The 16,805-nt window shown below is 39.2% G+C and overlaps 1 pseudogene; it reads left to right on the forward strand.

Moving 5' to 3' along the window:
• The first annotated feature begins 651 nt into the window (after positions 1-651).
• LOC137205080 (Krueppel-like factor 4 pseudogene) lies at positions 652-2,365 on the forward strand (annotated as a pseudogene).
• The last annotated feature ends 14,440 nt before the right edge of the window (positions 2,366-16,805 follow it).

The raw sequence follows: 16,805 nt of genomic DNA on the forward strand, positions 1-16,805 counted from the left end.
AGGATAGAGTGACTAACTGTACATAAATTAAATAAGATATCATCAAAGAAAGATCAAATAAATACAATTGAAAGAACTGCTTTTTGAAGAAAGAATGTCAACAATTTATTCATTTCTCTATGCCCCCATTTTCATATTTTTAATTTTATGTTGGAGTATAGTTGATTTACAATGTTGTGCTAGTTTCAGGTGCACAGCAAAGTGATTCAGTTATACATATACCTATATTCATTCTTTTTCAGATTCTTTCCCCATGAAGATTATCACAGAATACTGAGTAGCATTCCCTGTGCTCTACAGTAGGTCTTTGTTGATTATCCATTTTATAGATAGTAGTGTGTAGATGTCAATCCCCAACTCCTAATATATCCCTCCTCCACATGGGAGACAGGGTGTGGTGTGGACGCTGCTGAGTGGAAGAGAGCACAGCCCGGCCATCAGACCTACTTCCTCATCTTGCTGATTATCTATTTTTATGGGTTTACAACTTTTCTAAGAACTTTTGTATACAAAGGAACTTTTTTTTTTAAAGTAATTTCCCCTTTATATTTAATCCAAAGAAGGATCTCGGGCAATTTGGGGTTTTTGGTTTTGGCCTCGTTTCTAAGTCTTTTTTCCTCTTTGTTGACTTTGGTGTTCGGGCACCCCCACTGCTTCGGATTCCTGAGGACCTTCTGGGCACCCACATTAATGAGGCAGCCACCTGGCGAGTCTGACTTGGCTGTCAGCGACGCACTGCTCCCATCCTTCTCCACTGTCCGTTCCGGCCCCCAGGGAAGGGGGAAGACACTGCGTCCAGCAGGTGTCCTAAATAACCGTGGGTGGGGGAGCTCTCCCACGTGAAGTGACTTCCCCCGGGGCTTCCTGTCTGCCCCTACGACCTGGCGGCGGCGACCGTGGCCACCGACCTGCAGAGTGGCAGAGTCAGCGCGGCTTGCGACAGAGCAACCCGGCTCTCCTACCCTGGAGGGAGACGGAGGAGTTCAGTGATCTCCTGGACCTGGACTTTAATCTCTCCAACTCGCTGTCCCATCATGAGCCAGTGGTTTCCACCGTGTCGTCGGCATCAGCCTCATCCTCGTCCTCCCCTTCGAGCAGCGGTCCTGCCTGTGCACCCTCCACCTGCAGCTTCAGCTGTCCAGACCAGGCTGGGGGCGACCCAGACTTGGAGCCAGGCAGCAAGGGCGGTGGCCTGCTCCATGGCCGGGAATCTGCACCCCCTGCAACAGCTCCCTTCAACCTGGCAGACATCAACCACGTGAACCCCTCTGGCTGCTGCGTGGCTGAGCTCCTGTGGCCCGAATTGGACCCAGTGTACACTCCATGGTAGCAGCCGCAGCCGCCAGGTGGCTTGATGAGCACCTTGATGGGCAAGTTTGTGTTGAAGGCATTGCTGAGTGCCCCTGATCATCGGTGTTAGCAAAGGCAGCCTGGATGGCAGCCACTTGGTGGTGGCGGCACCCTACAGTGGTGGGCCGCCCCGCTTGTGCCCCAAGATCAAGCGTGAGGCTGTCTCCTCATGCATCCTGTCGTTCTGACACTAGAGGCCCACTTGGTCACTGGACCCCCTCTCAGCAATGGCCACTGGCTGCTGGCGCATGACTTTCCCCTGGGGTCGCAGCTCCCCAGCAGGAGTACCCCAACCCTGGGTGCCGAGGAACTGCTGAGCAGCAGTCATCCTGCCCTGCCGCTACCCCAGGCTTCCATCCCCACCCAACTACCCTCCCTTCCTGCCCTACCAGATGCAGCCGCAGGTCCCACCGCTCCATTACCAAGAGCCCATGCCACCCAGTTCCTGCATGTGGGAGGAACCTGAGCCAAAGAGGGAAGAACATCGTGGCCCCAGAAAAGGATGGCCACTCACACCTGGGATTATGCAGGCTGCGGCAAAACCTACAGGAAGAGTTCTCATCTCAAGTCACACGCCTGTGAGTCCACCCAGGTGAGAAACCTTACCACAGTGACTGGGACGGCCGTGAGTAGAAATCTGCCCTCTGAGATGAACTGACCAGGCACTACCGCCAACACACCGGGCACCACCCCTTCCAGTGCCAGAAGTGCGACCCAGCATTTGTGAGTTTGGACCACTTCGCCTTACACGTGAAGAGGCACTTTTAAATCCCAAAACAGTGGGTATGACCCACCTTGCCAGAAGATAATTCAGTATTTTTTACCTTTCACACTGTCTTTCTGGTGAGGGAAGGAACCCAGCTGGAAAGCACTACAATCATGGTCAAGTTCCCAATGAGTGAACTTGTGAATGGATAATCAGGAGACCTGAGGAAACCAAACGACAAAGAACAGACGGGGTCTGTGACTGGATCTTCTATCATTCCAATTCTAAATCAAACTTGAATATATATTCCTGGACTTCGAAAACACCAAGGGGGCTACTGGAAGTGGTGGATATCAGGGTATAAATTAGATCAGTGAGTGTGGGGGAGGGAAGACCAGAAAACCTTGAATTGTTTCAATGCAATATAAGCATAAAGATCACCTTGTATTCTCTTCTAAAAGCCGTTATTATGATCTTAGAAGAAGAAGAAGAAAATCAGGTACAGAAAATGTGTTTTAATAGCCTAAACAATGGTGCTTGGTGAGTCTTGGTTCTAAAGGTGCCAAATGAGGCCAAAATTTTCAAACTGCTGCATACTTTGATGAGAAAATCTATTTTTGTCTTCGAGTCTACATTTATAACCTAAGTCAGGTAAATGCACCTGGTTTACTTTAACCTTTTTAGGCAGAGAGTCTTTTATGCACTGTGGTTTCAGTTGGGCAATAATTTGTACAATGGTTTATCTCCAAATATGTCTTAAGCAGAATTTTTTTATATATATAGTTCCTTGTCTTAATAAACATGTAATATAAATTTTAAAAAAATGATCTCACTGCAATTTATGTCAAAATGTTCTGCCTATATTTTCCTCTAAGAGTTTTATAGTATCTGGTCTTACATTTAGGTCTTTAATCCATTTTGAGTTTATTTTTATGTATGGAGTTAGAGAATGTTCTAATTTCATTCTTTTACATGTAGCTGTCCAGTTTTTCCAGCACCACTTATTGAAGAAACTGTCTTTTCTCCATTGTATATTCTTTTCTCCTTTGTCGTAGATTAATTGACCATAGGTGAGTGGGTTTATTTCTGGGCTTTCTACCCCCTTCCATTAATCGATATTTCTGTCCCTGTGCCAGTACCATACTGTTTTGATTACTGTAGCTTTATAGTAGAGTCTGAAGTCAGGGAGCCTGATTCTTCCAGCTCCATTTTTCTTTCTCAGGATTGCTTTGTCTATTCAGGGTCTTTTTTGTTTCCATACAAATTGTAAAATTTTTTGTTCTAGTTCTGTGAAAAATTCTGTTGGTAATTTTTTTTTAACATCTTTATTGGGGTATAATTGCTTTACAATGGTGTGTTAGTTTCTGCTTTATAACAAAGTGAATCAGTCATACATAAACATATGTTCCCATATGTCTTCCCTCTTGCGTCTCCCTCCCTCCCACCCTCCCTATCCCACCCCTCCAGGCTGTCACAAAACACCAAGCCAATATCCCTGTGCCATGCAGCTGCTTCCCACTAGCTATCTACCTTACTACGTTTGTTAGTGTGTATATGTCCATGACTCTCTCTCGCCCTGTCACAGCTCACCCTTGCCCCTCCCCATAACCTCAAGTCCGTCCTCTAGGAGGTCTGCGTCTTTATTCCTGCCTTCTGTTGGTAATTTGATAGGGATTGCATTGAATCTGTAGATTGCCTTGGGTAGTATAGTCATTTTGATGATATTGATTCTTCCAATCCAAGAACATGGTATATCTTTCCATCTGTTTGTGTCATCTTTGATTTTTTTCATCAGTGTCTTATAGTTTTCAGAGTACAGGTCTTTTGCCTCCTTAGGTAGGTTTATTCATAGGTATTTTATTCTTTTCGATGCAATGGTAAATGGTATTTCTTTCCTTAATTTCTCTTTCTGATCTTTTGTTGTTAATGTATAGAAATGCAAGAGATTTCTCTGTGTTAATTTTGTATCCTGCAACTTTACTGAATTCATTGATGAGCTCTAGTAGTTTTCTGGTAGCATCTTTAGGATTCTCTATGTATCATGTCATCTGTAAACAGTGACAGTTTTACTTCTTTTCCAATTTGGAATCTTTTTATTTCTTTCGCTTCTCTGATTGACATGGTTAGGACTTCCCAAACTATGTTGAATAAAATGGTAAGTGTGGACATCCTTTTCTTTTTCCTGATCTTAGAGGAAAGAGTTCAGCTTTTCACCGTTGAGTATGATGTTAACTGTGGGTTTGTCATATATTGCCTTTATTATGTTGAGGTAGGGAACTTACATATGCCCACTTCATGGAGAGTTTTTATCATAAATGCATGTTGAATTTTGGCAAAAGCTTTTTCTGAATCTTTTGAGATGGTCATATGGTTTTAATTCTTCAATTTGTTAATGTGATGTATTACAATGATTGATTTGTGGATATTGAAAAATCCTTGCATCCCTGGGATAAATCCTACTTGATCATGGTGTATGATCCTTTTACTATATTGTTGGATTGCTTTGCTAGTATTTTGTTGAGGATTTTTGTATCTACGTTCATCAGTGATATTGCCCTGTAAATTTCCTTTTTTTTTTCTGGCATTTTTGTCTGGTTTTGGTATCAGGGTGATGGTGGACTCATAGAAAGAGTTTGAAAATGTTCCTTTTTCTGCAATTTTTTGAAATAGTTTCAGAATTATAGGTGTTAACTCTTCTCTAAATGTTTGATAGAATTTGCCTGTGAAGCCATTTGTTCCTGGACTTTCGTTTGTTGGGCATTTTAAAATCACAGATTCCATCTCAGTACTTGTGATTGGTTTGTTCATATTTTCTATTTCTTCCTGATTCAGTCTTGGAAGATTGTACCTTTGTAAGAATTTGTCCATTTCTTCTAGGTTGTCCATTTTATTGGCATATAGTTGCTTGTAGTAGCCTCTTACGACCCTTTATATTTCTGGGGTGTCTTGTAACTTCTTTTTCATTTCTAATTTTATTGATTTGAGCACTATTCCTTTTTTCTTGATGAGGCTGGCTAAAGGTTTATCAATTTTGTGTATCTTTTCAAAGAACCAGGTTTTAGTTTCATTGATCTTTTCTATTGTTTTCTTCGTCTCTATATCATTTATTTCTGTTCTCATCATTATGATTTATTTCCTTCTACTAACTCTGGGTTTTGTTTGTTCTTCTTTCTCTAGTTGCTTTAGGTGTGTGGCTAGGTTGTTTATTTGAGATTTTTCTTATTTCCTGAGGTAATATTGTATTGCTATAAACTTCCCTCTTAGAACTGCTTTTGCTTTGTCCTAAAGGTTTTGGATCATCATGTGGTTTTTTTCATTTGTTTCTAGGTGTTTTTTATTTCCTCTTTGATTGCTTCAGTGATCTATTGGTTGCTTAGTAACATGTTGTTTAGCCTACACATGTTTGTGTTTTTTACAGTTTTTTTTCTTGTATGAGATTTCTAATCTCAGAGCATTTTTGGTCAGGAAAGATGGTTGATATGACTTCAATTTTCTTAAATTTACTTAGGCTAGCTTTGTGGCTTAGGATGTGGTCTATCCTGGAGAACATTCCATAGTCACTTGAAAAGAATGTATATTCTTCTGCTTTCAGATGGAATGCTCTATAAATATCAATTAATTCCAACTGATCTAATGTGTCTTTTTTTTTTTTTTTTTTTTTTTTTTTGCGATACGTGGGCCTCTCACTGTTGTGGCCTCTCCCATTGTGGAGCACAGGCTCCGGATGCGCAGGCTCAGCGGCCATGGCTCACGGGCCCAGCCGCTCCACGGCATGTGGGATCTCCCCGGACTGGGGCACGAACCCGTGTCCCCTGCATCGGCAGGTGGACTCTCAACCACTCTGCCACCAGGGAAGCCCTAATGTGTCATTTAAGGCCTGTGTTTCCTTATTGATTTTCTGTCTGGATTGTCTATCCATTGATGAAAGTGGGGTGGTAAACTCTCCCACTATTTTTGTGTTACTGTCAGTTTCCCCTTTTATGGCTGTTAGCATTTGCCTTATATTTTGAGGTGCTCTTATGTTGCGTGCATATATATTTACAATTGTCATATTTTCTTCTTGGATTGATCCCTTGATCTTTATGTGGTATCCTTCCTTGCCTCTTATAACAGTTTTTATTTTAAAGCTTATTTTTTTCTGATATGAGTGCTGCTACTCCAGCTTTCTTTTGATTTCCATTTTCCTAAAATACCTTTTTCCACCCCCTCACTTTCAGTCTGTATGTGTCCCTAGAGGTGAAGTTGTTCTCTTCTAGACAGTGTATAGATGGGTCTTATTTTTGTATCCATTCAGCCAGTCTATGTCTTTTGGTTGGAGCATTTAATCCATTTACATTTAAGGTAATTATCAATATGTATGTTCTTATTACCATTTTGTTAATTGTTTTGGATTTGTTTTTGTAAGTTTTTCCCCTTTCTCTTTTAGTCTGTTGTCTTGTGATTTGATGTCTGTCTTTAGTATTGCGTTTGGGTTGCTTTTTCTTTTTTGTGTGTGTATCTATTGTAGATTTTTGGTTTAAGGTTACCATGAAGTTTTGATAGAGCAGTCTATATACATACAACATTGTTTTAAGTTGCTGGTCTCTTAATTTCATGTGCATTTCCAACATCCTGCATTTGCACTCTCCTCTTCTCACAATTGCTTGTTTTGATATCGTATTTATGTGTGGATGATTTCTTACCTTTACTGTATGTTTGCCTTTACTGGTGAGCTTTACCATTTATAATTTTCTTGTTTCTAGTTGTGGGCTTTTCTTTTCTGTCTAGAGAAGTTCCTTTAGCATTTGCTGTAAAGTTGCTTTGGTGGTGCTGAATTTGCTTAGCTTTTGCTTGTCTGTAAAATTTTGATTTCTCTGTCAAATCTGAATGAGAGCCTTGCTGTGGAGTACTCTTTGTTGTAGGTTTTCCCCTTTCATCACTTTAAACATATTGTGCCACTCCCTTTGGCCTGCAGAGTTTCTGCTGAGAAATCAGCTGATAGCCTTATGGGGAATCCCTTGTATGTTATTTGTTGCTTTTCTCTTGCTGCTTTTAATATTTTCTGTTTTTTGTCAATTTGATTAATATATGTCTTGGTGTGTTCCTCCTTGGGTTTGTCCTGTATGGGACTCTCTATGCTTCCTGGACTTGAGTGAGTCTTTCCTTTACCATGTTAGGGAAATTTTCATTTATTATCTCTTCAGATATTTTCTCAGGCCCTTTCTCTCTCTCTTTTCCTTGTGGGACCCCTATAATGTGAATGTTGTTGTGTTTAATGTTGTCCTAGAAGTCTCTTAGACTGTCCTCATTTCTTTTTTCTTTATTCTGTTCCACAGCAGTGATTTCCACCAATCTGTCTTCTAGTTCATTTATTCATTGTTCTGCCTCAGTTATTCTGCTATTGATTCCTTCTAGCATATTTTTTCATTTCAGTTATTGTATTGTTCATCTCTGTTTGTTTGTTCTTTAAATCTACTAGCTCTTTGTTAAACATTTCTTATATCTTCTCCATCTGTGCCTCCATTCTTTTTCTGAGATCTTGGATCATCTTTACTATCATTATTCTGAATTCTTTTTCAGGCAGATTGCTTACCTCCACTTCACATCGGTGTTCTTCTGGGGTTTTATCTTGTTCCTTCACCTGGAACATATTTCTCTGCCGTCTCATTTTGTCTAGTGTTCTGTGTCGTGGTCTCTATTCTGCAGGATGCTGAATTGTAGTTCTTCTTGCTTCTGGTGTCTTCCCCTTCATGGGTGAAGTTGGTCCAGGGGCTTGTGCAGGCTTCCTGGTAGGAGGGACTGGTGCTCACTGGTGAGTGGAGCTGGGTCTTGTCCCTCTGGTGGGCAGGGCTGTGTCAAAGGGTGTGTCTAGAGGTGGCTGTGGGCTCAGGAGGACTTTATGCAGCCTGCCTTGATGGGTGGTGCTGTGTTCCCACCATGTTGCTTGTTTGGCCTGAGGTGCCCCAGCCCTGGACCTTGCAGGCTGTTGAGTGGGACCAGGTCTTGGTGACAAAATGATGACCTACAGAAGTGATCATGCCTAGGAATATTCACTAGGGGCTTCAACCTCCAGTGTCCTTGCCTCCCACAGTGGGCCATAGCTGACTCCCTCCTCCCCTGGAGACACTCCAAAACCTGCAGTTAGGTCTGGGCCAGGGTCCTATGGTGTCCCTGCTTTGCCCTGGGTCCCAGTCCATGTGAAAATTGTGTGAACCCTCCAATAGTTGAGTCTCTGTTTCCCCCTGTCCTGTGGAGCTCCTGAACTGAAGCCCTGCTGGCCTTCAATGTCAAATGCTCTGAGGAATCCTCCTCCTGATGCCAGACCCCAGGCTTGGGAACCTGATGTTGGTCTCAGAACTCTCACTTCTGTGGGAGAACCTTTGCAATATAATTATTTTCCAGTTTGTGGGTCACCCACCTGGCAGGCATGGAATTTGATTATATTGCAAAAGTGTCCCTGCCTTCTGTCTCATTGTGGCTTCTTCTTTTTCTATGGATGTAGAATATCTTTTTTGGTAGGTTCCAGTCATTTTTTGTTGATGGCTGTTCAGCAGTTCATTGCGATTTTGCTTTCATGAGAGGAGGCAAGCTCAAGTTGTTCTACTCTGACAACTTGTCTACAATCATTAAAGTTATAAATGCCCATGGTTTAAAGAGTTAAACAGTTCTTTGTTCTACCTCTTTTTCTCCTCCAAAGACATCCATTCTCAATTTCTTTAGCTATATCTTTTGTTTGTACTCAATATGTCTAAAAATTATACTTAAATTACTATTTATTCCTCTGTAATTGTTTGGCATTAACTACTGACTTCTCACATTGGATAAATGAGGATTTAACTCTTTTTCCTCCCTCCTCCCTGAATGCACATGCACACTTTCAATTTTCCTAATCATCTTAATAAAGTATTGTGATTTTAGTAGAACAAATATTTAGTCTTTACATTGTGAATGTAATTCACAATTGTAACGCTATCCACAATTGAGCCATGTAGTATTATTATATGATAATTTTTCCTTGCTCATATAATTTTTTCTTTTCCATGGAGTTGATAGGCATAGAGTAGTATAATTAAACAGTTAGTTTAGAAATCCTACTAGAAGATTAAAGGAAGAAAGGGAATTTTAAGGGAGTTTGGAAGACTGTTGTAAGCCAGTGACCACTTAAGAAAATAATCCAGTAGCCTAGCAACAATTTATTTTACCTTGAAGGAAGACCAGGTGCATTTAAGCACCAGGCACAATCAAGCCACAAACCCTGATAATTAAAACATGACAATAGATATGGGGTCTGAATCTTGTTACATGAAGTCAGGAAGTTAATGGTCCTCAAAGAGTAGAATCTCTGCATGTAACCAAGACAGGAATACAGGTGAAAGGGGAAACAAACTAGGTGAAAGGGGACATTATACAAAAACCTGGGATGAATCACCATATTTTAGTATATGTTACCACCATTTTGTTAATATACCTATGATTTAAATAGCACCATGACAGTCCCTGTTATACGATATAGGGTCAAAGGAGGAACTAATGACATAAGCCTTGATGTCTACCCAAAAATGAGGAAGAAGGGAGTCTTATCTCCTCCCAATTTTCTTTGATTTTAAAAATGTAACGCTCTTTGTTCTTAGGGCTGCGCTCCCTTGCCTACCTGCTCATATCTCTCACAAGCATCCCTCGCTAATAAACTCATTTTTTGCCTGTCACTTTGCCTCTTGCTGAATTCTCTCTGTGCCGAGACAAAAGAACCTGAGCTTCAGTAAGTCCTGTGGCCAGGTGTACAGTTTCAATCAAAAGACTGTGGGTTTGAGTTCCCTTCTACATCAGAGACTGTGGGTTCAAGTCCCAATCTGAAGTGCAGCTGGCTTCAAGTCCTATCCAAGGTGTGTGGTTTCAGAGTTAATAATTGTCTTTTTTTCCTAGTTGCTTACTATCCCATATATATATTAGAAATTCAACCTCAATTATTTCCCAACATTCATGTACAAGAGGTATTTTATTAACTTATTCTTCTTGTAAATTATTTCTTGGGCTTTTGTCCTGAACATATCTGATAGTACTTTACTGCTTATAAAAGTAAAGTACTATCATATATGTCATTCAGCTGTCATTCTGAGATTTCACCTTATCAATTTCCTGGGGATTCCCTTTACTCTCCACCATTTGGATCTCCTGTTACTTGGTTTTATGGTTTTCCTCTGTATTGGTTTCCTATTTCGAAGAAACACATCTTTCATCAGTTTTTTGAGAAAAGTATATGAGTGGTATGTGAAACATGTCTTCATTTTGCTCTTCACTTGATTGTTAGTTTTGACTCAGTATAGAATTATGGGTTAGACAATTTCCCACATGATTCTGAAATTCTTTCTCCATTGTTTTCTAAGTTCCAATGACGTTATTAAGAAGTCTGAGTTCATTCTGATTCCTCATCCATGGTATGTGTTAACATTCTGAAATTTTATGACGGTGAGTCTTGTATCAATTGTAATCTACTTAGCTAGGTATACAGAGTACCATTTCATTCTGGAAACTCATGCCCTTCAATTCTGGGAAATAAATATTTTTGAAGGTTTATTTCCCTCTATTTTCTCTCATCTTTTTCAGAATCTTTTATTATTCATATGTTGAACCTCCTGGATTGGTAATCTTTTTCTTTTTTAATCCCTTCTATCTTATTTTCCATTTCTTTGTTTTATTTCTCTTATTTTTGGAAAGTTCTATGTGGTACACTGCATTGTTTCCTGGTTTTCCTCACTAATTATGTGGGAATAGCTCTCTGAGTTTTGTTAAATGTTTGGTACAATTTTTCTTACTGCTTTATTCCACCCAGATCTTTTTTCTTTTGTCCCCATTTCCATTTTCTTTTCTCGCTTTTTGCTTATGGTATTTTGTTAACTTTTTTTTTGAAAGAGGCAAAAGTAAGTGCATGTATTAAATGTGGCATTTCTCCCCAAAAGGCCTCATCAACATTTTAAGAAAAGCTTATAAAGGTAAAAGATGTATTTTATCCTAAACAATCAGGTAAGAAAATTGGTTGGTTAATCAAGAAAGTCAGCAGAAATAAGGAATCATAAAAAAGAGTAAATATTTTAAACATATTATTTTAAATTGAGTTGTATAATTATACATTTGTTAACCAACATATTGAATTTAGAACAATGTCTTTTTTTGAGTATACATCCATTGGTTTGAATCTCATATTGTGTTTCTTGCAAAAAACCATTATCATAGTGCATCATATAAGAATAATATAAGATTTTTTGTTTTTTGTTTCTTGGATGCTAGGTCTTAAAAACCATTGTAAGACAATCTGAAAGAGAATTCTAAATTTAACAAATTGTTTTAATTTTTTTTACATTTATATTACCCAAACGGAATTCAACAATTTGTATTTGACATATACTGCTATGAACTGATCTCTCATAAATTGGATTAGTGCCCTTATGAAAGAGACTCCAGAGAGCTCCCTCACCCTTTCTGCAAAGTTAGGACACAGTGAGAAGACAGCTGTCTATGAATCAGGAAGCTGCCCTCCCCAGATGTTGAATCTGTTCTTGATCTTGAACTTTCCAGGCTCCAGAACTGTGAGAAATAAATTTCTATTGTTTATAAGCTACCCATTCTATGGTATTTTGTTATAGAAGCCCAAACTATGGCATGTATTATATATTCAAGTCTTTCTAAAACATTCAGCTTAGATTTGAAGAAATGTTAAATATCTTTCTTCATATTAGTTTACATAATATTTAATTAAATTGCATGTATGCAATAACCAGCACAACTATGATAAACAATTGTGAAAATAACCACAGTCAGTATACAACTAGACTGGTGGGAGAAGAAGCTGGGCGGGTCGGGGGAGACTGTTAAAACAGTTAATCTTGAGGTTTAGTGCAGGAAGAGTCCAATTATAATGAGGAGGGGCTAAAGATAATTTGATTAGTAGGTTAGATGATGACGTACAGGCCCAATGAGTACAACAGAGTTGGAAGGATGCTCAGTGAGTAGGTTGTCACTAGAAATGAGAATCTCTGAATTAAGATCTCTTTGACTTAATAATGTGCAGTTTATGCCTCTATTGGGCAGATAAGACAGCTCTTCATTACATGGAAAATCTTATAAATGAAGAATAACTAAGTTCTAACAACTTAGTAAGATCTAATAGTTTATCTGATTTATTTGTCAGAAATGTACCAACTCTGTGTTTTATGACACAACAATTTTTCCATTTTACTTCAAATATTAGAATTAGGATGAGTGATTAATTTGGAGGGTTAGGAAAAAGTTGTGGCTGTGGATGCAAACTGTATTTAGATTGTTGTGTTTTATGTAAATAATATTGATTATCTGGCAACTTCAGGTATAAGTTTTTACTTCATCTTGATTCTACAAAATAGATAGATGCATTATTAAATTTTATAAAGAGAATCAGCATTTAGGTTTGGATGAAAAACAACCAAGTGAACAGGTAAATAGGTTAATTTTAAGCTTTTTAAGTTTTAAAAGAGAAATGAAAACACTTTCAAATACTCATTTTTGTAATTAAGAACAGAGATAAAAATTTCTCAGCAATATAGCAACTGTTGTACACAGTATGTTTGAATTTTATATTGCAGTTTGAGTAGAAAGAAACAAAGAGGGTAAACGGAGAAGATATTGACATTCATAAGGTAGGAAAGAGAGACAACTGGAACGATGATCAAAGAAATAAAGGAAAAGGTAGAGTTGATTACAACAAACATAAAATAATGACTATGCAATTGCAGAGATAGAACAAGAGAGTCAGGCCCAGCTGACTAGTTGGAGTTGGGCCTGGACTTTCTTGGGCCTAGACGCCCTGGAAAGGAGTAATCAGCTGTGGAGACTATACATCACACAAGGAGGAGGGTACAGAGGGTTTGACTGGATTCAGAAAAAGCCTCCTACCATCCCCCATCAACTAGACTTGAAGTTGTGGTTGAAGGCAGCAAACTCCCTTTGAGAAAGCATTTCCTATTTCCTCTGACTGAGTTAGGATTGTTTCTGGGACCATGTAGAGCAGCTTGTAGATGATTTCTGTGCTCATTGTGGACAGCTGTAATGGCTGGGGTTCTTCAGAGACTGACATTTGGAGAATTGAAAAGGCTAAAGAAAGATGACAGTAGTTATACAACACAGGACCAGAATTAATTTAGAGACTAGAAGTGATGCTAGAAAGGAAAATAAGAATAGAAATTACAAATAAGTAGATCTTTGCCATCAGTAAAAATCTGGGTCACTTACAGGTGTATTTTTCCAAATATGTTTTTGTCTGTGGACTTCGATAGCATAGTTGTCTAATAAATATTTCATTATCTCAGTCTAACAATAGATTTCATTCCAGAATACAATTGTTATATAACAAAACCAGTATGTTGCAGAAAATGTTGATCAACACAGTTTTAAGCTTTGTATATCCTTTGTTTGTAGGGAGTCAGGCATAAATGAACATTTGTCATTAGACTTTTCTAGTGCATTTCTAGTGTATTGTGCCTTGGGCATGACACATCAGAGTCTGGTGCTTATCTTTTGTTACCTGTCAGACCCCTCTGGAAAGAGCCTCTATGCAATTCATCATCTGCAGTGTTTGTTTTGGGTATACATATAAATACATGTTGAATGCATTTGTTGGGGAGACTGTGGTTTCCTAAGCCAACTTAAGTAAAACTGTGTGAGATGAATGATGAAGGGGACCTTCTGAAGGAGGTATGAAGTTAATAATTAACATGTTATTTATCAAAATACTGACAGAAAAGCTTTTTATTATTCTATGTCAACTGTTTGAGTGTCAGAATGAATAAGGACAACGTGATTACACTTGTTTTATGTCTGCACTGGGGAAGTTTATGAAGAAACTCTCTACTACACATTGAGTTTATAAATGTAATAAAAACTAAATTCAGAATTTGCATTAGGAAAGCATATTTAGTTTGATGAATCATTTAAAATAACTTCATTAGACACTGAGTTTGAAGCATAAGTATGATGTAAAAATTTTTATGCCTATTTTGGTTGTTATTGAGAGAACAATCTTTGTTTTCCCAAAGTTTTTGTTTCATTCAAACAAAAATGCTTTGAGGTTAAATGACTAAAGGTAAGAAGCCATTTTCAAATTATATTTGAAATGCACGTCATTTCAAATAGTGACAGCCACTCATCTCTTTTAGAATATATTTAAACAACTCAGTTGTCAACATGTAGCATTTCTCATTACTTCTTAATGTGTATATACCCAACTTTGACTCCTGTTATTCTCACAGACCATTCTGAAAGTCTAGAATGTAGACTGGGATGTATGTTGTGGTCAAGTCTGGGAGTATGTGGGTTTTCATTAGTTGAAGTTAAGAAAATACTGTGTAAGAAGCATGCCTACTCTGTGTGAGGCACAGTGTTAGACCAATGCACTGTGTTTGAAATAGTGGCAAATAGAGAATAGACTCCTCCATCTAGTGGGGAAGACAGCTAAATACCTAAGGAAGCGGGACTTGCCTGGTGGTGCAGTGGTTGAGACTCCGCCTGCCGATGCGGGGGACATCGGTTCGAGCCCTGGTCCGGGAGGATCCCACATGCCATGGAGCAACTAGACCTGTGTGCCACAACTACTGATCCTGCGTGCCACAGCTACTGAGGCCCGTGTGCCTGGAGCCCATGCTCCACAGCGAGAGAGACCACCGCAGTGAGAAGCCCGCGCACCACAGTGAAGAGTAGACCCCGCTTGCCACCACTAGAGAAAGCCTGCACGCAGCAATGAAGACACAACACAGCCAAAATAAATAAATAAATTTATTAAAAAAAGAAAACAAACACCTGAGGAAAAATGGGGTAACTGCTGTGTCTAATGAGCATAAGCAGTGTGCTTTGGGATGGAGACAAGTGCTTTCCACGAGGAAACCGGGTTACACTGTGTGAAGAAGGGACCCACTGCGGAGTGGCTGTGGCTTATCAAGTAGTGTCCTGTCATTGTCAGAGGCATCAAATGATAGACATGTGTAAGAGAACAAGTTAGTCTGAAAGTAAACTTGTAGCTGCAAATGATGGCTTAGAGAAAGTAGTTAGTATACACATAATAGCTTTTAGAAATTTTGATTTCTAACTATTTAATTTCTTCTTGGATTAGGTTTTACTACTCCTGAGCCTATGGCAGAACTGTGTTTTCTCCCCCACCTTCCACAATTTTAAGGATTCCAGGTGACCCAGATTTTGTGAAAATATATGAGTCACACTCTCCCCAAGACCAGCCTAGACCAAATGTTGATAGTTCACTCTTAGGAGAATACAAAAACCAACAATACGATTTTAAAGTACACAATTTTTACAACAAAAGACATATTCTGCCTTTTGAGAAAAAGTTCCCTGCTAACTGGGATGGACATTATATTTAATAGATGTAGTAAAGGTGAGTCTTGGTGTCCACTTTGCCCAACTCTTCATTGAATAACCTCCTCTGTGTTTTCCTGCCTAGGGTCATATTTCAGAAAGAGAATGAATATGAGAGGAGCGAGGGAGATGGTGTATGATATCCTTTTCCTGTTAACTGATGCCTAGAAAAGGACAGTGATTGTGTGCTGTACCAGACACTCTGGTAAAGTAAGCAGCAGCAGCACGAGGTTAACAAAGGCCCAATGGATTCAGGAGGGTGGATTAGATGTAGGAAGAAAATCCCCAGGATGATCATGTACCCAATCTGAACAAATTCTTTGTCAGAATCTTCAGTAAAAATGAACTTATTAACCTTAGATATGGTATGTCCCTAAAGAATATTTTATTGACATTCCCTATTCCGATGTCATGAAGTCGTGTGTTCAGTCAAATTCTTATCAACAGTGAAAAGAAAATAGATCAAAAACACATTCTTATTCCTCAAAATACACCTTATGGGTGTATGACATTGGGAAACTGAGAAAAATAGCAGCACATCAAGTTATCAAAATTAAAATCTATCTATCAAAAACCTTGAGTGCGGCACTGAGTTGCGTGATACACCAAGAGACCTGGGTAAGATCTGCTCTCTGCCCTGTAGATGCTTATGGCTCAATACAGAAAACATCCACCCAGGTGGACACAAAAGGCTGAGCCTTCCACATTGAAATGTGGAAGAGAAATGGGTGCCAGCTGGGGTGAGACCAGAGGCTTCTCATCCTCTGCAGCCTCTGTGTGTGTTGGCAGCAAGCATGGCACCGGGGGAGGCTGTAACTGACTGAGGCCGCACTCAAGGCTACAGATTTACCTACCCTACTTTTCCTGCTCTATGCTACTGTGTGTGCAAGTTGCTAAGGACTTCTTGATCCTATTTTTATATTTTAAATGTGTTTTGTCTTTTAGGATTCAAAGTCTTGTTTTCAAGGTTTTTAGCTCATTTTATACTTATTTTCATTTGCCTCAAATGTACCTCCTTCCAGTTCATTAAACGCCTCTCTCAATGTTAAAAATTAGGTTTGTGTTTCACATGCAGTGACTAAGAGTACATTCCCTGAAGCCAAAATGTCTGTGTTTTAATCTCAGCTCTATTACTCACTATCGGTGTCACATAGGGCAAATTATTGGACTTCTCTGTGCTTCATTTGGACATTAATATTACCAAATGGAAGAGGTATTGTGGAGGGATTAAATGTCGTAATACATGCAAAGTGCTTAGAATAGTGCTTACAACACAGTGAGCACTCATGAAACAGGAATTAGTTATCATACATACTTTAGTATATTTTAGACTGACTAGTAATATCTTCCCTAAGTTTTCATTTTTACAGCCTTA

Source organism: Pseudorca crassidens, chromosome 13 (genome assembly GCF_039906515.1).
Source record: "Pseudorca crassidens isolate mPseCra1 chromosome 13, mPseCra1.hap1, whole genome shotgun sequence".
In the NCBI taxonomy this organism is placed as follows: domain Eukaryota; kingdom Metazoa; phylum Chordata; class Mammalia; order Artiodactyla; family Delphinidae; genus Pseudorca; species Pseudorca crassidens.